This window comes from Rhinopithecus roxellana, chromosome 8 (genome assembly GCF_007565055.1).
Source record: "Rhinopithecus roxellana isolate Shanxi Qingling chromosome 8, ASM756505v1, whole genome shotgun sequence".
NCBI lineage: Eukaryota > Metazoa > Chordata > Mammalia > Primates > Cercopithecidae > Rhinopithecus > Rhinopithecus roxellana.
This window is the reverse complement of record NC_044556.1, coordinates 37,953,424-37,977,797: the sequence shown is the minus strand read 5'-3', so window position 1 is coordinate 37,977,797 and position 24,374 is coordinate 37,953,424. Positions and strand designations below refer to the sequence as shown.

The 24,374-nt window shown below is 38.5% G+C and overlaps 1 pseudogene; it reads left to right on the top strand.

Annotated features, from left to right (window-relative positions):
• The first annotated feature begins 248 nt into the window (after positions 1-248).
• Positions 249-1,136, top strand: LOC104665943 (annotated as a pseudogene).
• Positions 1,137-24,374: the final 23,238 nt, after the last annotated feature.

Sequence of the window (24,374 nt, the reverse complement as noted above, 5' to 3'; positions counted from 1 at the left end):
TGCACACTCTTACAACAACAGATAAAGGCCTTTCTGAATTAGACATATAAAGACACACAGAGCACTTATACCTTCAAGAATAAACAGAAATCCATGAGAAGCCTCCCTGCCCCCATGAGCCTCTGCCATGCACCCCAACTGTCTGATTGAAGTAGGGCATGAAGCCCAGGGCTGATGATTGCTGCTGTTTTGACAATGAGGATATAATCTGGTGAGACGAGGGGGGCTTTTCTCTCCTGGGGCTCGTAATGGCCAGAGAAGATTCCATGCACTGCCTGCTCTCTGCCTTCAATTTGCTTTTTTGGTTAATGTTCATCAGCATGTTGGCAGTTTTTGCTTAGATGAGGGACTACCTAATAATGTTCTGACTTTAACTGCAGAAACAAGGTGGAGGAGAGGTCATCTCGACCTACTTTCCTATAACTCATCTGGTCATGATTGCTATTTGTTATTTTCCTTATTATTGTGGGGATGTCAGGATATTGTGGAACAGAGGAAAAACCCTGTGCTGCTTGTGTGGTACTTTGGAAGTTTACTTGTCATTTTTTGTGCAGATCTGGCTAGTGGCATTTGGACATATGAACAGAAGTGTATGATTCCAGCACAGTGGTTAGATGTAGTCACTTTAAAAGTCAGAATGGCAAATATGACTTACCTGGATACCAGTGGCTTACTCATGGATGGGAGGTTTTCTGTGGGAGTTTAAGTGTTGTGGAGTGGTATGTTTCAATGACTAGTTGGAAATGACAGAGACGGACTAGCCCCCAGAATCCTGCTATGCTAGAGAATTCCCAGGATGTTCCAAACAAACTCACCAAGAAGATCTCAGTGACCTTTATCAAGAGGATTGTGGGCAGAAAAATGTTTCCTTTTGAAAGGAACCAAACAATCACAGGTGCTAAGGTTTCTGGGAATTTCCATTAAAGTGACACAAACCTGGCCATGATTCTCACCACGACTTAGCTCTGGGCTCTGTATTATGAGAGAAGGGAGCCTGAGACAGACCATATGATATTCCTGAAGCTCCTCTCAGCAACCCATGTCACTCAGTAAAACTGTCGAAACCAAGCCTGTCAAGGATCTTTGAACATATATCCTTGGCAAACAACTTTAATACACCCTTTGAAATGGAGTAAACACTAAGAATGCCAAAGAAGGAAACCACAAACTTGTTTTATTGGACTTGTGAATTTTTGAGTACACACTTAACTGTTTCAGAAATTTGCAGAAATAAACGTGTTGCTATAAAAGAATGCCTGGGCATATAATTTTCTACTCTTATAAATGAAGAAAAAAGTTATTATGTTATGTCACCAGCTGGACACTAATTGATGCCCTTTATAATGCTTAGGACAGATGTAATACCCACTTTATAGCCTGTGTAAGATTTGTTACGGAATACGGTTATGTTTTGAGGTAGCATGGTTTGATCAGCATTTCTGCATCCATGTAAATAAGCCACATATGGTGGGACTGGAACTACAATAAATGTTGATTTACTTCTACCAGGTAGTATATAAAGTACCAATCAACTGCTAACATAAGAAGGCAAACAGTAATAATGACTTCTATTACTTGGTGATATATGCTTTTGAGTGTGAATAGATTACACAAAAGAAAACTTTTAAGATTGGTGAATGTGAATACCTACATGTGATTTTTGCTGGTTACTAAAATATTCTTACCACTTGTAAGAGCAAACTAATACATTGTCTTGAAGTGTCTTGAAGGGACATATGCATTTATAAGCCTGTGTGAAGTCTTTATAATTCGATAGATTTCAGTTCTTATAATGTTAATAATAATTGTAGAAAAGATAAATTTGTCCTGTATAGCACCATTATTTTTAGCCTTTTCTGTCAATGGAGCTTTAAAATTCTGTTTTGGGTTTATATAATAGTACATGCATAACTGTGAATTCAAATGCTTAACCACTAATTTTGAAAATTACCAGTGTGATACACAAGGAATCATTATTCAGAATGTGGTCTGGTCTCTAGGAAGTATTAACATGAAAGTTACCACACAATTTAGTTGATTTAGCAAATACCTGGATGCTATTTTTCTCCCAAACTAAGATTCTTTTTGACACTAAACACACACATGCATTTTAAATTTATTACATATTTTTAAAGACAGTGTCTCCCTCTGTCACTCAGGTAGAGTGCAGTGGCATAAAAATCAGAGCTCACTGTAATCTCAAACTCCTGGCCACAAGTGATCCTCCCATCTTGGCTTCCCAAAGAGCTGGGATTACAGGTATGAACCACTGTGCCTGGTGGACACTAAATGCCTTTTAAAAGAGTTTATATTTGCCTTCTCCAAACAAGAAGCAACAGTCTCCAAGTCAATATAATCCCACAGACAATGGTGTTCTTTTTCTCCAGAAAAAAATGCTTGTGAGAGTCATTAAAATAAGTGACCATTTAACTAGAGATTATCCTTATTTCCCTGATAGTGTGTTGATATGGTTTGGCTCTATGCCCCCACCCGGATCTTATGTCAAGTTGTAATCCCCACGTGTTGGAGGAAGAGCCTGCTGGGAGGTGATTGAATCATGGGGTTGGACTTCCCTTTTGTTCTTGTGATAGTGAGTGAATTCTCACAACATTTTATTTTTTTTAAAGTGTGTGGCACTTACACCCTCACGCACTCTATCTCTCCTGCCCTGCTATGGTAAGACATGCTTGCTTCCCCTTCTCCTGCTGCCATGATTGTAAGTTTCCTGAGGCCTCCCAGCCATGCTTCCTGTTAAGCCTGTGAAACTGTGAGTCAATTAAACCTCTTTTCTTCATACATTACCCAGTCTCAGGTATTTTTCTAATAACAGTGTGAAAACGGACTAACACATATACTGTGGTGAATTACACAGATTATTACCTCTTTTTGCAAGAGCAAATTATATTTATTTGAAATGGGAAGAGGGCATTTTGTTGCATTTTGTGTATTATGTTTATTTTCCAGAATACAGAAAGAAAATTAAGTGTTAATAAATGCTTTCTAGAGAGTAATAAAAAATAGGCACAAAAACAAAAATGTCACAATTACAGATATAAAAAATCTCTTTTTCTTCTCAGTGTGCACCAAATACTTAGTTGATTTCAGATAAAAGTGGACAAATAAAGGAAAAGGGTGTCAAATGGGATTGTCATCTCTCTCAAAAGAGAATAGATGTCAGTCATCTATCTAGAAAAATAACCCAAATTGTGAGTGCATAAAACCAAATTCTCAATTATTGCTGCTACCAGTGGAGAATAACTTTTTGATCAAAAAGTTTGTTTGGCCAAAAACAAAATGAAAAATTCAGTAAAGATAAAAAAACCTGGAGAAAGGGAGACTTAATGTAATAATGTCATTAACTCTTTGCTACTGGGCTTTCCATTAGTAGTAGTTTGCCTTCATAAAGCTGTTTGCTTCCTGAGTAAAACTAGCCATGGAAATTCTGCTTAGCCCACTGGTAGAGTCTGAGGTTCTCTAAGCAGTGTAATCTTGGAATTATGTATTCAAGAATCTGTTCTTTGAAATATTGTATTACTCTGTTTTCATACTGCTGATAAAGACATACCCAAGACTGGTCAATTTAAAGAAGAAAGAGGTTTAATGGACTCACAGTACCATCCATGTGGCTGAGGAGCCTCACAATCATGGCAGAAGGCGAAAGACACATCTCATATGGTGGCAGATAAGAGAAGAGAGTTTGTGCACAGAAACTCCCATTTTTTAAACCATCAGATCTCGTGAGACTTATTCAGTATTATGAGAACAGCACAGGAAAGTGCCAACCCTATGATTCAGTTATCTCCTACCAGGCCCCTCTCACAACATGTGGGAATTATGGGAGCTACAAGATGAGATTTTGGTGGGGACACAGAGTCAAACCATATCATTCTGCCTCGGCCCCTCCCAAATCTCATGTCCTCACATTTAAAAACCAATCATGCCTTCTCAACAGTGCCCCGAAGTCTTAACACATTCCAGCATTAACTCACAAGTCCACAGTCCAAAGTCTCTTCTGAGACAACTCAAGTGCCTTCCACCTATGAACCTGTAAAATCAAAAGCAAGTTAGTTACTTCCTAGATACAGTGGGGGTACAGGCATTGGGTAAATACAGCCATTCCAAATGAGAGGAATTAGTCAAAACAAAGGGACTACAGGCCCCATGCAAGTCCAAAAACCAACCCGGCAGTCAGATTTTAAAGCACCTTTGACTCCATATCTCACATCCAGGCTATGCTGATGCAAGAGGTGGTTTTGCAAGGTCTTGGGCGACTTCGACCATGTGACTTTGCAGGTTATAGCCCTCCTCCTGTTGCTTTCATGGGTTGGCATTGAGTGTCTGCGGCTTTTCCAGGTGCACAGTGCAAACTGTCAGTGGATCTACCATTCTGGGGTCTGGGGGATGGTGGCCCACTTCTCGCAACTCCACTAGGTGGTGCCTCAGTAGCGACTCTGCTTGAGGGGTCTGACCCCACATTTCCCTCCCATACTGTTCTAGCAGAGGTTCTCCATGAGGGCCCAACCACTGCAACAAACTTTTGCCTGGGCATCCAGGCATTTCCATACATCTTCTGAAATCTTGGTGGAGGTTCCCAAACCTCAATTATTGACTTCTTTGCCCTCGCAGGCTCAACACCACATGGAAGCTGCCATGGCTTGGGGCTCCCACCCTCTGAAGCAACAGCCCGAGCTGTACCTTGTCCCCGTTTAGTCACAGCTGGAGTGGCTGCAATGCAGATCACCAAGTCCCTAAACTGCACACAACAGAGGGACCCTGGGCCCGGCCTGGGAAGCCATCTTTTTCTCCTAGGCCTCCAAGCCTGTGATGGGAGGGGCTGCTGTGAAGACCTCTGACATGCCTGGAGACATTTTCCCCATTGCTTGGGGATTAACATTCATTAATTAACTCGTTGCTTATGCAAATTTATGCAGCAGGCTTGAATTTCTCTTCAAAAAATGGGTTTTTATTTTCTATTGCATCGTCAGGCTGCGAACTTTCCAAACTTTAATGCTCTGCTTCCCTTATAAAACTGAATGTTTTTAACAACACCCAAAGTCACCTCTCGAATGCTTTGCTGCTTAGAAATTTCTTCTGCCAGATACCCGAAATCATCTCTCTCAAGTTCAAAGTTTCACAAATCTCTGGGGCAGGGGCAAAATGCCACCAGTCTCTTTGCTAAAACATAGCAACAGTCACCTTTACTCCAGTTCCCAACAGGTTCCTCATTTCCATCTGAGACCTCGCCAGCCTGGACCATATTGTTCATATCACCATTAGCATTTTTGTCAAAGTCATTCAATGAGTCTCTAGGAAGTTCCACACTTTCCACATTTTTCTCTCTTCCTCCAAACTGTTCCAACCTCTGCGTGTTACCCAGTTCCAAAGTCATTTCCACATTTTTGGAAATCTTTTCAGCACCACCCCACTCCTGGTACCAATTTACTATATTAGTCTGTTTTCATGCTGCTGATAAAGACATATCCAAGACTGGGAAAAGAAAGAGGTTTAATGGACTTACAGTTCCACATGGCTGGGGAGGCCTCACAATCCTTGAAGAAGGCAAGGAGGAGCAACTCAAATCTCACATGGATGGTGGCAGGCAAAGAGAGAGAGCTTGTGTACAGAAACTCCTGTTTTTAAAACTATCAGGTCTCGTGAGACTTATTCACTATCATGAGAACACCACAGGAAAGTCCCACCCCTATGATTCAATTATCTCTCACTGGGTCCCTCCCACAACAGGTGACAATTATGGGAGCTACCAGATGAGATTTGGGTGGGGACAGAGCCAAACCATATCAAATATCAATAGTTGAAAATTATTGATGCAAACCTTTCCATAGGGCTCTGAAACTTACCTTAGTTGAAAACAGAGTTTCTAAAAGCCTTTTAGCTGTTTGGCAAGAATCAGAGTAAAACAAACATTATTTATAGATGAGAAACACTAGAAGGATGAGGCCAATTATATCATAAGAAAGGAAAGTAAAATTCCCCATTGGGTTGCAATACAGAACTTTTTAAAAATTTTTTGAGACAGGGTCTCACTCTGTCACCCAAGTTGAAGTGGAGTGGCATAATCCCAGCTCAGTGTGGTCTCAACCTCCTGTACTCAAGCAATCTTCCCACCTCAGTCTCCTGAGTAGCTGGGAAAACAGGCGTGAGCCACCATGGTTGGCTAATTATTATTTTTTGGTAGAGATGGTGTCTCACCATATTCCCCAGGCTGTTCTTCAGTTCCTGGACTCAAGTAATCCTCTTGTCTTGGCCTCCCAAAGCGCTGGGATTACAGGTGTGAGTCCCATGCCTGGCCTATAACTATTTTATATACATTTGATCAACATTTTTCCTTGAGGATAAAAACATAGTGAACACATTGAAAAATCTCCAGGACCTTCACATAAAGCATATTGTTTTTGAAATATTTATGTTAACAATATTTCACCTATTCAAACTTAATTCAGGGAGGGCTAAGTGTTTTCTATGATTTAATAATTCTTCCTCTGCAGTTTTTTTTTTTTTTTTTTTTTTTTTTTTGAGACGGAGTCTTGCACTGTCACCCAGGCTGGAGTGCAGTGGCACAATCTCAGCTCACCACAACCTCTGCCTCCTGGGTTCAAGTGATTGTCCTGCCTCAGCCTCCCAAGTAGCTGGGATTGCAAGCATGAGTCACCACACCTGGCTAATTTTTTTGTATTTTTGGTAGAGATGGGATTTCACCATGTTGGCCAGGCTTGTCTCGAACTCCTGACCTCAGGTGATTTGCCCGCCTTGGCCTCCCAAAGTGCTAGGATTACAAGCATGAGCCACTGCACCCGACTTTTTTTTTTTTTTTTTTTTTTGAGACAGAGTCCTGCTCTGTTGCCCAGGCTGGCATGATCTCGGCAGCCCACTGCAACCTCCATCTTCCAGGTTCAAGAGATTTTCCTGCCTCAGCCTCCTGAGTAGCCAGGACTACAGGCATCCACCACCATGCCTGGCTAATTTTTGTATTTTTAGTAGAGAGGGGATTTCACTGTGTTGGCCAGGGTGGTCGAACTCCTGACCTCAGGTGATCTACTTGCCTCAGTCTCCCAAAGTGCTGGGATTACAGGTGTGAGGCATCTCACCCAGGCTCCTCTGCAGCTCTTACAATAAATGCTGAGCTTGTTAAGAAATATGAAACATGCCAAATGAACCTAATTATTTCTAACATCACTCTTAGTTATAAGGTAAAATAAAAGAATTATGGCTATTTTCCATGGGCTCTTGGGGTTATCCTTTTTTTTTTTTTTTTTTGGTTTTTAAAATTTTTAAATTTTAGTTTCTAATTTTTGTGTGTATACAACAGGTGTAAATATGTGTGGGTTACATGAGGTATTTTGATACAGGCATGCAGTGCATAATAATCACATCAGGGTAAATGTATCCACCACCTCAAGCATTTATCCTTTGTGTTACAAACAATCCAATTATACTCTTCTAGTTATTTTTAAATGTACATTTATTTTTGACTATAGTCACGCTGTTATGCTAACAAATACTAGACCTTATTCATTCTTTCTATTTTTTTGTACCCATTAACCATCCCGACTTCCCCCCCACCTACCCCACTACCCTTTGCAGCCTCTGGTAACCATCCTTATACTCTCTATGAATTTAATTATTTTAATTTTTACCTCCCACAAATCAGTGAGAACATGCAAAGTTTGTCTTTCTGTTCCTGGCTTATTTCATTTAACATAATGACCTCCAGTTCCAACCATGTTATTGCAAATAACAGGATCTCATTCTTTCTTTGGGCAGAATGGTGCTCCATTGTGATTAACTACCATATTTTCTTTATTCATATGTTGATGGACACTTAGGTTGCTTCCAAATCTTGGCTATTGTGAACACTGCTGCAATAAACATGGGAGTACAGATAACTCTTTGATATACTAATTTCCTTCCTTTGGGGTATATACCTAGTAGTATATTGCTGGATCATATAGTAGCTCTATTTAAGTCTTTTTGAGGAACTTCCAAATGTTCTCCACAGTGGTTGTACTAATTTATATTCCCACCAACAGTGTACCTGTTCCCTTTTCTCCACATCCTCACCAGCATTTTATTATTATTATTATTATACTTTAAGTTCTAGGGTACATGTGCACAACGTGCAGGTTTGTTACATATGTATACCTGTGCCATGTTGGTGTGCTGCACCCATTAACTCATCATTTACATTAGGTATATCTCCTAATGCTATCCTTCCCCCCCGTCCCTCCCCACAATAGGACCCAGTGTGTGATGTTCCCCTTCCTGTGTCCAAGTGATCTCATTGTTCAATTCCCACCTATGAGTGAGAACATGTGGTATTTGGTTTTCTGTTCTTGTGATAGTTTGCTGAGAATGATGGTTTCCAGCTGCATCCATGCTCCTACAAAGGAAACGAACTCATCCTTTTTTATGGCTGCATAATATTCCATGGTGTGTATGTGCCACATTTTCTTAATCCAGTCTGTCACTGATGGACATTTGGGTTGATTCCAAGTCTTTGCTATTGTGAATAGTGCCACAATAAGTATACGTGTGCATGTGTCTTTATAGCAGCATGACTTATAATCCTTTGGGTGTATCCCCAGTAATGTGATGGCGGGGTCAAATGGTATTTCTAGTTCTAGATCTTTGAGGAATCGCCACACTGTTTTCCACAATGGTTGAACTAGTTTACAGTACCACCAACAGTGTAAAAGTGTTCCTATTTCTCCGCATCCTCTCCAGCACCTGTTGTTTCCTGATTTTTTAATGATTGCCGTTCTAACTGGTGTGAGATGGTATCTCATTGTGGTTTTGATTTGCATTTCTCTGATGGCGAGTGATGATGAGCATTTTTTCTTGTGTCTGTTGGCTGTATGAATGTCATCTTTTGGGAAGTGTCTGCTCATATCCTTTGCCCACTTTTTGATGGGGTTGCTTTTTTTTTCTTGTAAATTTGATTGAGTTCTTTATAGGTTCTGGATATTAGCCCTTTGTCAGATGAGTAGATTGCAAAAATTTTCTCCCATTCTGTAGGTTGCCTGTTCACTCTGATGGTAGTTTCTTTTGCCATGCAGAAGTTCTTTAGTTTACTTAGATTGCATTTGTCAATTTTGGCTTTTGTTGCCTTTGCTTTTGGTGTTTTAGACATGAAGTCCTTGCCCATGCCTATGTCCTGAATGGTATTACCTAGGTTTTCTTCTAGGGTTGTTATGGTTTTAGATCTAACATTTAAGTCTCTAATCCAACTTGAATTAATTTTCATATAAGGAGTAAGGAAAGGGTCCAGTTTCAGCTTTCTACTTATGGCTAGCCAATTTTCCCAGCACCATTTATTAAATAGGGAATCCTTTCCCCATTTCTTGTTTTTGTAAGGTTTGTCAAAGATCAGATGGCTGTAGATGTGTGGTATTATTTCTGAGGGCTCTGTTCTGTTCCATTGGTCTATATCTCTGTTTTGGTACCAGTACCATGCTGTTTTGGTTACTGTAGCCTTGCGGTATAGTTTGAAGTCAGGTAACATGATGCCTCCAGCTTTGTTCTTTTGGCTTAGGATTGTCTTGGCAATGCAGGGTCTTTTTTGGTTCCATATGATCTTTAAAGCAGTTTTTTCCAATTCTGTGAAGAAAGTCATTGGTAGCTTAATGGGGATGTCATTGAATCTATAAATTACCTTGGGCAGTATGGCCATTTTCACAATACTGATTCTTCCTATCCATGAGCATAGTATGTTCTTCCATTTGTTGTGTCCTCTTTTATTTCACTGAGCAGTGGTTTGTAGTTCTCCATGAAGAGGTCCTCACATCCCTTGTAAGTTGGATTCCTAGGTATTTTACTCTCTTTTTAGCAATTGTGAATGGGAGTTCACTCATGATTTGGCTCTCTGTTTGTCTGTTACTGGTATATAAGAATGCTTGTGATTTTTGCACATTGATTTTGTATCCTGAGACTTTGCTGAAGTTGTTTATCAGCTTAAGGACATTTTGGGCTGAGACAATGGGGTTTTCTAAATATACAATCACGTCATCTGCAAACAGGGACAATTTGACTTCTTCTTTTCCTAACTGAATACCCTTAATTTCTTTCTCTTGCCTGATTGCTCTAGCCAGAACTTCCAACACTATGTTGAATAGGAGTGGTGAGAGAGGGCATCCCTGTCTTGTGCCAGTTTTCAAAGGGAATGCTTCCATTTTTTGCCCATTCAGTGTGATATTGGCTGTGGGTTTGTCATAAATAGCTCTTATTATTTTGAGATACGTTCCATCAATACCGAATTTATTGAGAGTTTTTAGCATGAAGGGCTGTTGAATTTTGTCGAAGGCCTTTTCTGCATCTATTGAGATAATCATGTGGTTTTTGTCTTTGGTTCTGTTTATATGCTGGATTATGTTTATTGATTTGTGTATGTTGAACCAGCCTTGCATCCCAGGGATGAAGCCCACTTGATCATGGTGGATAAGCTTTTTGATGTGCTGCTGGATGATTGCCAGTATTTTATTGAGGATTTTTGCATTGATGTTCATCAGGGATATTGGTCTGAAATTCTCTTTTATTGTTGTATCTCTGTCAGACTTTGGTATCAGGATGATGTTGGCCTCGTAAAATGAGTTAGGGAGGATTCCCTCTTTTTCTATTGATTGGAATAGTTTCAGAAGGAATGGTACCAACTCCTCCTTGTACCTCTGGTTGAATTTGGCTGTGAATCCATCTGTTCCTGGACTTTTTTGGTTGGTAGGCTATTAATTATTGCCTCAATTTCAGAGCCTGCTATGGGTCTATTCAGGGATTCAACTTCTTCCTGGTTTAGTCTTGGGAGAGTATAAGTGTCCAGGAAATTATCCATTTCTTCTAGGTTTTCTAGTTTATTTGTGTAGAGCTGTTTATAGTATTCTTTGGTGGTAGTTTGTATTTCTATGGGGTCAGTGGTGATATCCCCTTTATCATTTTTTATTGCATCTATTTGATTCTTCTCTCTTTTCTTCTTTATTAGTCTTGCTAGCAGTCTATCAATTTTGTTGAACTTTTCAAAAAAGCAGCTCCTGGATTCATTTATTTTTTGGAGGGTTTCTTGTGTCTCTGTCTCCTTCAGTTCTGCTCTGATCTGTTATTTCTTGCCTTCTGCTAGCTTTTGAATGTGTTTGCTCTTGCTTCTCTAGTTCTTTTAATTGTGATGTTAGGGTGTCAATTTTAGATCTTTCCTGCTTTCTCTTGTGGGCATTTAGTGCTATAAATTTCCCTCTACACACTGCTTTAAATGTGTCCCAGAGATTCTGGTATGTTGTATCTTTGTTCTCATTGGTTTCAAAGAACATCTTTATTTCTGCCTTCATTTCGTTATGTACCCAGTAGTCATTCAGGAGCAGATTGTTCAGTTTCCATACAGTTGAGCAGTTTTGATTGAGTTTCTTAGTCCTGAGTTCTAATTTGATTGCACTGTGGTCTGAGAGACAGTTTGTTATAATTTCTGTTCTTTTACATTTGCTGAGGAGTGCTTTACTTCCAATTATGTGGTCAATTTTGGAATAAGTGCGATGTGGTGCTGAGAAGAATGTATATTCTGTTGATTTGGGGTGGAGAGTTCTGTAGATGTGTATTAGGTCTGCTTGGTGCAGAGTTGAGTTCAATTCCTGGATATCCTTGTTAACTTTCTGTCTCGTTGATCTGTCTAATGTTGACAGTGGGGTGTTGAAGTCTCCCATTATTATTGTATGGGAGTCTAAGTCTCTTTGTAAGTCTCTAAGGACTTGCTTTATGAATCTGGGTGCTCCTGTATTGGGTGCATATGTATTTAGGATAGTTAGCTCTTCCTGATGAATTGATCCCTTTACCATTATGTAATGGCCTTCTTTGTCTCTTTTGATCTTTGATGATTTAAAGTCTGTTTTATCAGAGACTAGGATTGCAATCCCTGCTTTTTTTGCTTTCCATTTGTTTGGTAAATCTTCCTCTATCCCTTTATTTTGAGCCTATGTGTATCTCTGCATGTGAGATGCGTCTCCTGAATACAGCAAACTGATGGGTCTTAACTATTTATCCAATTTGCCAGTCTGTGTCTTTTAATTTGACCATTTAGTCCATTTACATTTAAGGTTGATATTGTTATGTGTGAACTTGATCCTGTCATTATGATATTAGCTGGTTATTTTGCTCGCTAGTTGATGCAGTTTCTTCCTAGCATTGATGGACTTTACATTTTGACATGTTTTTGCAATGGCTGGTACCTGTTGTTCCTTTCCATGTTTAGTGCTTCCTTCAGGATCTCTTGTAGGTCAGGCCTGGTCGTGACAAAATCTCTAAGCATTTGCTTGTCTGTAAAGGATTTTATTTCTCCTTCACTTATGAAACTTAGTTTGGCTGGATCTGAAATTCTGGGTTGAAAATTCTTTTCTTTAAGAATGTTGAATATTGGCCCCCTACTCTCTTCTGGCTTGGAGAGTTTCTGCAGAGAAATCTGCTGTTAGTCTGATGGGCTTTCCTTTGTGGGTAACCCGACCTTTCTCTCTGGCTCCCCTTAACATTTTTTCCTTCATTTCAACTTTGGTGAATCTGACAATTATGTGTCTTGGAGTTCCTCTTCTTGAGGAGTATCTCTGTGGCGTTTTCTGTATTTCCCGAATTTGAATGTTGGCCTGTCTTACTAGGTTGGGGAAGTTTTCCTGGATGATATCCTGCACAGTGTTTTCCAACTTGGTTCCATTTTCCCCATCACTTTCAGGCACACCAATCAGATGTAAATTTGGTCTTTTCACATAATCCCATATTTCTTGGAGGCTTTGTTCATTTCTTTTTACTTTTTTTTCCTCTACACTTCTCTTCTCACTTCATTTCATTCATTTGATCTTCAATCGCTGATACTCTTTCTTCTAGTTGATTGAGTTGGTTACTGAAGCTTGTGCATTTATCATGTAGTTCTCGTGTCATGGATTTCATCTCTATCAGTTCTTTTAAGGTCTTCTCTGCATTGATTATTCTAGTCATCCATTCATCCATTCTTTTTTCAAGGTTTTTAGTTTCTTTGCGCTGGTTATGTAGTTCCTCCTTTAGCTCTGAGAAGTTTGATCAACTGAAGCCTTCTTCTCTCAACTTGTCAAAGTCATTCTCTGTCCAGTTTTGTTCCGTTGCTGGCAATGAGCTGTGTTCCTTTGGAGGGGGAGATGCGCTCTTATTTTTTGAATTTCCAGCTTTTCTGCACTGCTTTTTCCCCATCTTTGTGGTTTTATCTGCCTTTGGTCTTTGATGATGGTGACGTACTGATGGGGTTTTGGTGTGGGTGTCCTTTCTGTTTGTTAGTTTTCCTTCTAACAGTCAGGACCCTCAGCTGTAGGTCTGTTGGAGTTTGGTTGAGGTCCACTCCAGACCCTGTTTGCCTGGGTATCAGCAGCAGACGCTGCAGAAGATAGAATATTGCTGAACAGCGAGTGTTGCTGTCTGATTCTTGCTCTGGAAGCTTCATCTCAGGGGTGTACCCTGCCGTGTGAGGTGTGAGGTGCCAGTCTGCACCTAGTAGGGGATGTCTCCCAGTTAGGCTACTCAGGGGTCAGGGACCCACTTGAGCAGGCAGTCTGTCTGTTCTCAGATCTCAACCTCCATGCTGGGAGATCCACTGCTCTCTTCAAAGCTGTCAGACAGGGGCAATTACCTCTGCCAAGGTTTCTGCTGCTTTTTTTTAGCTATGCCCTGTCCCCAGGGGAGGAGTCTACAGAGGCAGGCCGGCCTCCTTGAGCTGTGGTGGGCTCCACCCAATTCGAGATTCCTGGTGACTTTGTTTAAGCCTCTTAAGTTACTTAAGCCTCAGCAATGGCAGGCGCCCCTCCCCCAGCCTTGCTGCCACCTTGTAGTTAGATCTCAGACTGCTGTGCTAGCAATGAGGGAGGCTCTGTGGGCATAGGACCCTCTGGGCCATGTGTGGGATATAATCTCCTGGTGTGCCGTTTTTTTAAGACCCTTGGTAAAGTGCAGTATTAGGGTGGGAGTTACCCAGTTTTCCAGGTGTTGTGTGTCTCAATTTCCATGGCTAGGAAAAGGAATTCCCTTCCCCTTTGTGCTTCCCAGGTGAGGTGATGCCTCGCCCTGCTTCAGCTCTCGCTGGTCGGGCTGCACCCACTGACCAGCACCAACTGTGTGACACGCCCCAGTGAGATGAACCCAGTACCTCAGTTGAAAATGCAGAAATCACCCATCTTCTGTGTCGCTCAAGCTGGGAGCTGGAGACTGGAGCTGTTCCTATTTGGCCATCTTGGGCATGCCCCAGGGTTATCTTAATAATAGTTCTAGGTATAAATAATATTCTGAAAATATTACTTTTTATTTGTTCTAAATGTAGGGCCTGATCTTAGGAGAGCAAATTCAAGAAGGTTGTAGGAAGAGAATTGATCATTTGATGTAGAGAGGGTCTTGGGTGACTGAGGAGCAACATTTAGCAACTTAACTTAATTATAATAAAATATTTAAAAATAGACCAAAAAAAATACAGCTCCACAGAAACTTAGTACTTCTACTTTTTTTAATAATCATAAAGTCAACAAAAACACAGGAAATTATTCTAAGACATGGAATTTTTTATCTGTAGGCAGATTGCAGAGATGATAATTAATAACCTTTCACATTGTTAATGAAATCATTAATCAATTAACCAAGAAAGCAGGTCCATCAAAACTGATCAAAATTTGTCAAAATTTTAGTGGAGTTCATAATTTCTTTTCAGACTCAGATGCTTTAAACCAAGGCAAATACAGTTCATTCTGCTTGAGCTTTGTCCTTCATTATGCTCTTTCTTCCTCTGCCTGGAAGGAACTGTTACTTTAGGACTATTACTTTTCATTTGAAAAATAAACATACAGGTTATTTTCCTTGTTACTATTGTTCTGATATAGTTTTAGCCACCTATATTATTATTACTTTCAATCAAAATAATTAATTTCTATTTTGTAGAAAATTGGGAAAATTCTGTCATATACAAGGATTTTAGCAGATCATCAAAGATCTTGAATACACAAAGCACAACTTTCTTTTTTCTTATTATTATACTTTAAGTTCTAGGGTACATGTGCACAACATGCAAGTTTGTTACATATGTATACATGTGCCATGTTGGTGTGCTGCACCCATTAACTCATCATTTACATTAGGTATACCTCCTAATGCTATCCTTCCCCCCTCCCCCCACCCCACAACAGGCCCCGGTGTGTGATGTTCCCCTTCCTGTGTCCAGGCGTTCTCATTGTTCAATTCCCACCTATGAATGAGAACATGCAGTGTTTGGTTTTCTGTTCTTGTGATAGTTTGCTGAGAATGATTGTTTCCAGCTGCATCCATGTCCCTACAAAGGACATGAAGTCATCCTTTATGGCTGCATAGTATTTCATGGTGTATATGTGCCACATTTTCTTAATCCAGTCTGTCATTGATGGACATTTGGGTTGGTTCCAAGTCTTTGCTCTTGTGAATAGGCAAAGCACAATTTTCTACAACCACCCAATCCTTTTACACTTTCTCAAAGTGGCAAAAATGACCAAAAGATATAGCTGCTCTATTGCATATGAAAATAAGAATCAAAAGAAAATAAAATTATTCTTAGTACTCAATGCTTGTAGCCAATATTTCCCTTTTATTTGCTCATTTTAATATTCGTTCTATGTTTTCTAAGACCTTCAAAATTATGTTTAAGCTGACATACAATAAAACATAATTTCTGCTGATATTAAAAGTTTGCTTACCAGAGAAGTTGAGGTTCCATTGCCACTTGGAAGCCACTCTGAGAACTAATAAAAGATGTGCCTGGACTTAGGCAGCCCATGGGGTGCATGTCTCATGCAGTGCAATTCACCTGACACCTTCAGGAGAGTCACTGGAGCAGCTTAGTGGATGATCTCCGAAAGTGCTAAGATAGTCTCAGAATGGCAAATTCATGATTCTCATGGAAATTTAAAATAAACATGTATCAACACGTTATATAACTCTTTAAATAAAGAGGAAACTGGTAAGATATTAAAATCAGTTTAAATCAAGATTTGACCTCCAATGATTTACAGCCTTTGTGGGGCAAAATCCATTTACACAGTTATAGGCAGGAATCATTTTTACTGCTATGGAAGAAAACACTTTTGTTTGCTTAAAGAAATTTTTATTAAAATTTAAAAAGGGTAAACTACACTGATAACATTATTTTTTATTGATATATAAAAATTATACATATTTATGGAGTACATGTGATAATTTGAGATATGCATGAATGTGTAATGATCAAATTAAGGTATTTAGAATATCCATCACCTCAAACATTTATCATTCGTTTGTCTTGAGAATATTTCAAATCTTCTCCCTATTTTTTTTTTTTTTAAGACAAGGTCTTGCTCTGTCACCCAGGCTGGAGTGCAGTGGCACCATCTCAGCTCACTGCAACCTCTGCCACCTGAGTTCAAGCGATCTTGGCCTGAGCCTCCCAAATAGCTATGATTCCAGGCATGCACGACCACGCCCAGATAATTTTTATATTTTTAGTGTTGGCCAGGCTGGTCTTGAATTCCTGACCTCGGGTGATCTGCCTGCCTTGGCCTCCCAAAGTGTCGGGATTACAAGTGTGAGCCACCGTGCCCAGCCTCTCCTCCCTATTTTGAAATATAAAATAAACTGTTGTTAACTATAGTCACCATTTTGTGCTACCAAGCACTAATAATTTATTACTTCTCTCTGACCATATGTTTGTACCCCCTAAACAACCTCTCTTCATCTCCCTACCACTTTTTCCAGCCTTTGGAAACCATCATTCTACTCTCTACCTCCATAAGATCAACTTTTGAATGAGTGCATACAATGTCTGTCTTTCTGTTCTTGGCTTATTTCTCTTAACATAATGATCTCTAGTTCTGTCCATGTTGCAAATGACAGGATTTCAAACTTTTATTATGGATGAGTAGTATTTTCTTATGTATAGATCACATTATCCATTTATCTATTGATGGACACTTGAACACTGATTCTCTATCTTAGCTATTGTGAACAGTGCCGAAATAAACATGGGTGTGCAGGTATTCCTTTGATACACTGACTTCCTTTCCTTTAGATAAATACCCAGTAGTGGGATTGCTGGATCATAGGGCAGTTCATTTTTAGTTTTTTAGGAAACTTCCATATTTTTTCCATTATGGCTGTATCAATTTACATTCCTATCAACAGTGTATGAGAGTTCCCTTTTTTCCACATCCTCATGAGCATTTGTTATTTTTTTTTTGTCTTTGTAATAATAATCATTCTAACTGGGGTGAAATAATATCTCATTGTGGTTTTGATTTGCATTTCCCTGATGATTAATATTTTGGGGCATATTTTCATATATCTGAAGAAGAGATATTTTGTATCTCTTCTTCTTTTTGGAGACAAGATCTCACTTGCTCAGTCACCCAGGATAGAGGGCAGTGATGTTATCATAGCTCACTGCAGCCTCAAACCCCTGGGTTCAAGCAATTCTTCCACATTAGCCTCCCAAGTCCCAGCCCCACCATTCAGTATGATGTTAGCTGTGGATTTGTTATATATGGCCTTTATTAGGTTGAAGTAGTGTTAGTCTGTTCTCACACTGCTATAAAGAACTACCTGAGACTGGATAATCCATGAAGAAAAGAGGTTTAATTGAGTCAGTTCTGCAGGTTGTACAGGAAGGATGGCTGGGTGGCCTCAAGAAATTTACTGCCATGTTGGAAGGCAAAGGGAAAGCAAGTACCTCTTACCATGGCAGAGCAGGAGAGGGAGAGAGTGAACAAGGAAGTGCTACACACTTCTAAACAACTGGATCTCACTTACTATCATGAAAACAGCAAAGGGGAAATTCACCCCTATGATCCAATCGCCTCCCACCAGGTACTTCTCCTAACATTGGGAATTACAATTTGGCATGAAATTTGGGTGGAGACACAAAACAAAACCATAGCAGGTAGGTTCCTTGTATGCCTGAATTGTTGAGAGTTTTGATCAGGAAGTGGTGTTGAATTTTATCAAATGCTTTTTCTGTTTTTATTGAGATGATCATAAGGTTTCTGTTTCTGTCCTTCGTTTGTTGATATGATGTATCACACAACAAATTTGTGTGTATTGAACCATCCTTGCATTTCTGGGATAAATCCCACTTGGTCATAGTATATTATCTTTTTGATGTGTTGTTGGATTCAGTTTGCTAGTATTTTGTCAACGGTTTTTTCATCTGTGTTCATCAAAGGTATTGGCCTGTCGTTTTATTTTTTATTATGTCCTTATCTGGTTTCAGTATCAGGCTAATGCTAGCCTCATGGAATGACTTAGGAAGAATTCCCTACTATTCTTCAGATTTTTGGAATAGTTTGAGAAGAATTGGTGTTAGTTCTTCTTTATAAGTTTGGTAGAATTCAGCAGCAAAGCTGTCTGGTCCTGGGCTTTTTTGTTATTGTGGGATAATTTTATTACTGATTCAATATTATTAAATCCTATTAGTCTGTTCAGGTTTTCTATTTCATCCTGGTTCAATCTTGGTAGATTTTATGTATCCAACGATTTATCAATTTCCTCTAAGTTTTCCAATTTGTTATTGTATAGTTATTCATAATGGTCTCTAATGGTCTTTTAGATTTCTGTGGTATCAGTTGTAATGTCTCCTTTTTTCCTGCTTTTATTTGAGTCTTCTCTCTTTTTTTCTGTTACTCTAGCTAGTGGTTTATCAATTTTTTTCTTTTCAAAAAAACCAATTTTTTATTTGATTAATCCTTTGTACTTTTTAACTTTTTTTGTAAGAAAATATATTTGAAGCCTTTATTTACAAAAGCTCTAAAAACAAATAACACTCTCTGTTTTGTAAATAATCTTTTATTTAAAAAGGATTACCCAGTTACAGAACTGTAATATCATGAATAAAGAATGTACAAGGGAGACAAACCAATGTGGCTAACATTTGGAGATTTGCTAATATTACCGATTGAAGTGTAGGTAACACACATCATAACTTGTAGTCCATCATTTCAGGGTAGAGTTAATGATTACCAAAAGGTCTTCCTACACATGCTCTGGTCTGGTCACATGTTCTGCATGGCTAAATATTTCACAATCTCTTTTGTCAATACATATAAAAAATAGATTGCAAAGATATACACACACTAAAAAAACAAGCATTACACTCCTCAGGTAATTTTATTAGCTATATATATATATCCATATATATATATATGGATATGCATATATATTGTATTTTGTTGTTTTGTACCAAATTTCTTCATTATTTATCTTTGTAGCAACTATGAAAGCACAATTTTTGTCTTTAATTTGGTACAAAATATACCTAAAGACTTGTTATCTTTGGATTTTAATAAAATTGATTTGTGTAACCAATAAATCAAGAGCATCATAAGTATGGCTACAAAATGAATTAAAATAAAGGGTAAACAGTGATGGAATAAAAGTAAGCAGATCAAGGGAAGTGTGCTATCATAAAATAACTGTAGCTTCAACATCTTGAGTACCAGTTTCCTGACAGATACTAAACATCCAATCACAAAGAATTTTTCCTGAAGAGTGTAAAGCTGGTTTGAAAATTCTTTAGTCACAGAGCAGCCTACACATGCCAATTAGAAACTGACAGACACTAGAAGCACTTGGAAGATTCAATGCTATGTACAGAAACAGCAGTTATTAAGCTCCTCAGTAGTTTCTTGTCTTTCCTTTTTTTGGTTTTGCTGAATTGACAGTTGCACAATGAATGGGCTATATTCTGTGGGTCAAAAACAAGTAAATACTGTGTAAAGTTGGCAGATGGTCATTTTTTCCAGCTAAGATAAAGAGAAAACAAAATTTCTGATAAAACAGAGGTTTTGAGTCAGAATCACTCTCTAAAGTGCAAAATTGATGGTTCACCAACTCAAATAGCTAAAACGCCTGTAGAATGGAATGGAGAGATATGAAACAGGGAAATAAATTACAGTCAGTTCTAGTTAATTTAGGAAAAGGGAAAAATAAACCAAACTCAAGTAGGTAAAGTTTATCAAAATATTCAATACGATGTCTCTTTCCCCATTAAATTATATTAAATTAAGGCCAAATTTACCTGACTGTGTTTCTTTTTCTTAAGATCTGAGATAGGAATGGTCATACTTAGTACTGAAAGGCGGACAATAAAATGGGCCATGAAAGGTGGGGGAAGGTACTGTCTGTCGTTCAAAGGATTCAACAGAGATAAAATCTATATATAAGCATGTGTGTAGCTCGAAATAAAATAAAAATAAAAGGACTGTTTCATGTCATGACTGTTTCCAGGTGTGGTTGCAAGACCTATTAGAGAATTCAGGAGCAATCCTGATTATCAGTATCAACTATTGCGGTGTAATGTAGACTTGTTAAAGATAATTCAACTAGGACTGACATTTATGAATGAGCAAGTAGAAAACCCTCCAGGAATTTCAACTTGGCAGCTTAATTTTAAATTTAATTTGACGGAGGACATGTGTACCCAGCACTCTATAGAGCTACTAACAACATCTGATATCCAGTATAAAAAACATTGGGAGGAAGAAATTGAGACCTAGTACTTTGCTGAACTTATGACTTCGGGAGTGCTTCTCTATGAAGGGGTCAAATGGTTGCTATTTCATAGCAGTTATGATTTTGGCTATAAATAGATCCTTGAGGTGCATTGTTAGGTTGTTTATTTGAAATTGTTCTACTCTTTTGATGTGGGCATTTATTGCCATAAACATCTCTCTAGGCACTGCTTTTACTGTATCCTATACCTATGGGATATGGGTATATTGTATTTTCGTTTTCATTTGTTTCAAGAATACTTTTGATTTACTTCTTAATTTCTTCATTGACTCCATAGTCATTTGGGAGCATATTGATTCATTTCCATGTACTTGTACAGTTTTCCAAGTTCCTCTTGTTATTTATTTCTGGTTTTATTTCACTGTGGCCAAATAAGATACTTGATATAATTTCAAGTTTTAAAAATTTGTTGCAACTGGTTTTATGGCCTAACATATGGTCTACACTGAAGAATGTTCCATGTGCTGCTGAGAATGTACATTCTGCATTTGTTTTATAAAATGTTCTGTAAATGTCTGTTGGGTCCGTTTTTCTAAAGTGCAGTTTATGTCCAATGTTTTTGTTGATTTTCTATCTAGGTGATCTGTACAATGCCAAGAGTGAAATGTTTAAGTCCCCAAATGTTATTGTATTGTAGTCTATCTCCCTTTAGACTTAATAGTATTTGCTTCTTTATGTATCTGGGTGCTCCAAGTTCAGATATATATATATATATATATATATATATATATATATATATATATATATATATATGTGTGTGTGTGTGTGTGTGTGTGTATGTGTATATATATATATTTATAAATATGCATGCATTTATATGTAAATAAATTTACAAAAATATACACGTACAAAATGTACAAAAAATATAAAAGATATATATTTAGAACTATTATATCCTTTTGCTGAATTGATCTCTTTATCATTAAATAATGACCTTTTTGTCTCTTTTTACAGTTTTTTACTTAAAGTCTATTTTATCTGGTGGGAGTATAGCCCCTTCTGCTCATTTTGAATTTCCATTTGTGTGAAAATCTTTTTCCATTTCTTCACTTTTAGTTTATATGTGTCTTTACAGGTGAAGTGAGTTTCTTATAGGTAGCATATAATTGGGTTATGTTTTTAATCTGTCCAGCCAGTCTACAAATTGTAAGTGGGGAATTTAATCTGTTCATGTTCAAAGTTGTCATTGATAGGTGAGGACTTATTTCTGTCATTTTGTTAATTGTTTTGGGGTTGTTTTGTAGATCCTTTATTCCTTTCTTTGTCTCTTATTGCTTACTATTGCAGTCTGGTGGTTTACTGTAGTGGTAATGTTTGACTCCTTTCTGTTCTCATTTGTATATCTGCTGTACCAGTGAGATTTATACTTTCATGTGTTTTCATGATGGTAGATATCATCCTTTCACTTCTAGATATAGGACTCCTTAAGCATTTCTTGTAGGATCAGTCTAGTGATGATAATTTCTCAGTTTTTACTTCTCTGGGAAAGGCTATTTTAGCTCTTTTAATATAGCATAACATTTTTTACTAGCCTGTAAAGTTTCTGTTGAGAAATATGATGTTAGCCTGATGGAGATTCTGTTATATGTGACTTGATGCTATTCTCTTTCTGACTTTTGAATTATTTCTTTCTCTTGGACTTTTGACAGTTTGACTATAATGTGCCTTGAAAAGAACTTCCTGGGTTGAATCTATTTTGTCATCTTTGAGCTTCCTATATCTGAATGTCTACTTGTCTTGCAAGACTTGGAAAGAGTGTTAGTCCATTCTTTTGTTACTATAAAGGAATACCTGAGACTGTAAAATTTATAACAAAAAGAGGTTTAATTGGCTCACAGTTCTGCAGACTGTACAGAAAGCGTAGTGCCAGCATTTACTTCTGATGAGGCTGTCAGGAAACTAACAATCATGGCTGAAGGTGAAAAGGGAACCAGCATGTCACAAGGCAAAAACGAGAGCAAGGAGAGGGGGAGGTGCTACACTCTTTTAAACAATCAGATCTTGTGTGAACTCAGAACAAGAACTCACTCATTGTGTTAGGCTGTCCTTGCATTGCTGTAAAGAAATACCTGAGGCCGGGAACAGTGGCTCACACCTGTAATCCTAGCACTTTGGGAGGCCACAGTGGATGGATTGCCTGAGCTGAGGAGTTCGAGACCATTCTAGGCAACTGAATTATAAAATACCAAAATTAGCTTGGTGTGGTGGTGCGTGCCTGTAGTCCCAGCTACTCGAGATGCTGATGCACGAGAATTGCTTGAACCCAGGAGGTGGAGGTTGCAGTAAGCTGAGATTGTGCCACTGCACACCAGCCTGGGTGACAGAGTGAGACCCTGTCTGAAAAAATATAAAGAAAAAAGAAATACCTGAGACTGGGTAATATATAAAGAAAAGAGTTTTAACTGTCTCACAGTTCAGCAGGAACTACAAGAAGCATGGTGCTGGTGTCTTCTTGGCTTCTAGGGAGGTCTCAGGAAGCTTACAATCATGGCTGAATGCAAAGGGAGAACAGGCATGTCACATGGCGAAAGCAGAAGCAGGAGAGGGAGAGCTGTGAGGAAGGCGCCACACATTTTAAATGACCAGGTCTTGTGGGAACTCACTATTACAAAGACAACACCAAGCCATAAGGCAAATACCTCCTAGGCCCCACCTTTGACACTGAGGATTACATTTCAACATGAGATTTGGAGGGGACAATCATCCAAATGATATCAGTAAGTTTTCAGCTATTATTTTGTTAAATAGGTTTTCTATGTCATTGCCTCTATCTTCTCCTTCTGGAACTCTCAGAATTTGAATATTTGGTTACTTTATGGTGTCCTATATGTCATGCGGCCTTTTCAGTCCTTTTTTTCTTTTTTATTACTTACTTTTCTTCTTTTATTTCTTTTCCGTTTTTTTTTTTTTTTTTTTTAAATGGGGTGGTCTGACTAGATTACTTCAGAAGACCTGTTTTTGAGTTCAAAAATTCTTTCCTCTGTTTGAGCGAGTCTGTTGTTTATGCTCTCAGTTGTAGTTTTTTATTGCATTCACTGATTTCTTCTGTTTTAAGATTGATGTTTGTTTCTTTTCAATAATATCTATATCTTTTTGAATTTCTCATTCAGATCATGAATTATTTTCTGGATTTCTTTGTATTATTTATCTGTGTTCTCTTGTATCCCACTGAGTTTCTTTAATATTATTATTTTGTATTATTTTTCAGGCATTTCCTAACTTTCCTTTGAGATCTGTTACTGGAGAATTATTGTGTTCCTTTGGATGTGCCATGCTTTCTTAGTTTTTAACATTTGTGTCTTTACACTGATGTCTGTGCATCTGGCCTAACAGTCACTTCTTCCAATTTTATAAATTGGCTTTCATAGGGAAGATTTTTTACTTATAGATTTATCTATGGTGTTGGTCAGCCAGGGTGCTTCAGCGTTGATTTTGCACATGTGCAGTAGTGTAATTTCCATGTGATTTCTTCAGTGATAATTAGCATTCGTGAAATTTGGGAGTTCCTCAGTGGCTTGCACTGCAGTCGTTAGTGAAGGTTATGATGAAGCTTTTCTGGGCATGGGAATATTAGGTGGGCTGATCCTCAGGCACCAGTGGTGGCAGCAATGGGTAGAAAAGGCTGTTCTCAGGCCCCTGTTTTCAGTGTCCACAGTGGTGGACAGTGGTGAGTGGGGCAGTGGTGAGTGGGGTGAGCCAGTCCCTAGGCCCATGGCTAATGTGTGTGGACGTTGGTGCCAGCTGCATCAGGTGGAGCAGATCGATTCCCAGGTCCCTGGAAGGTGAGTATGGCACTGGTGGCCTATATATAAAAATATATA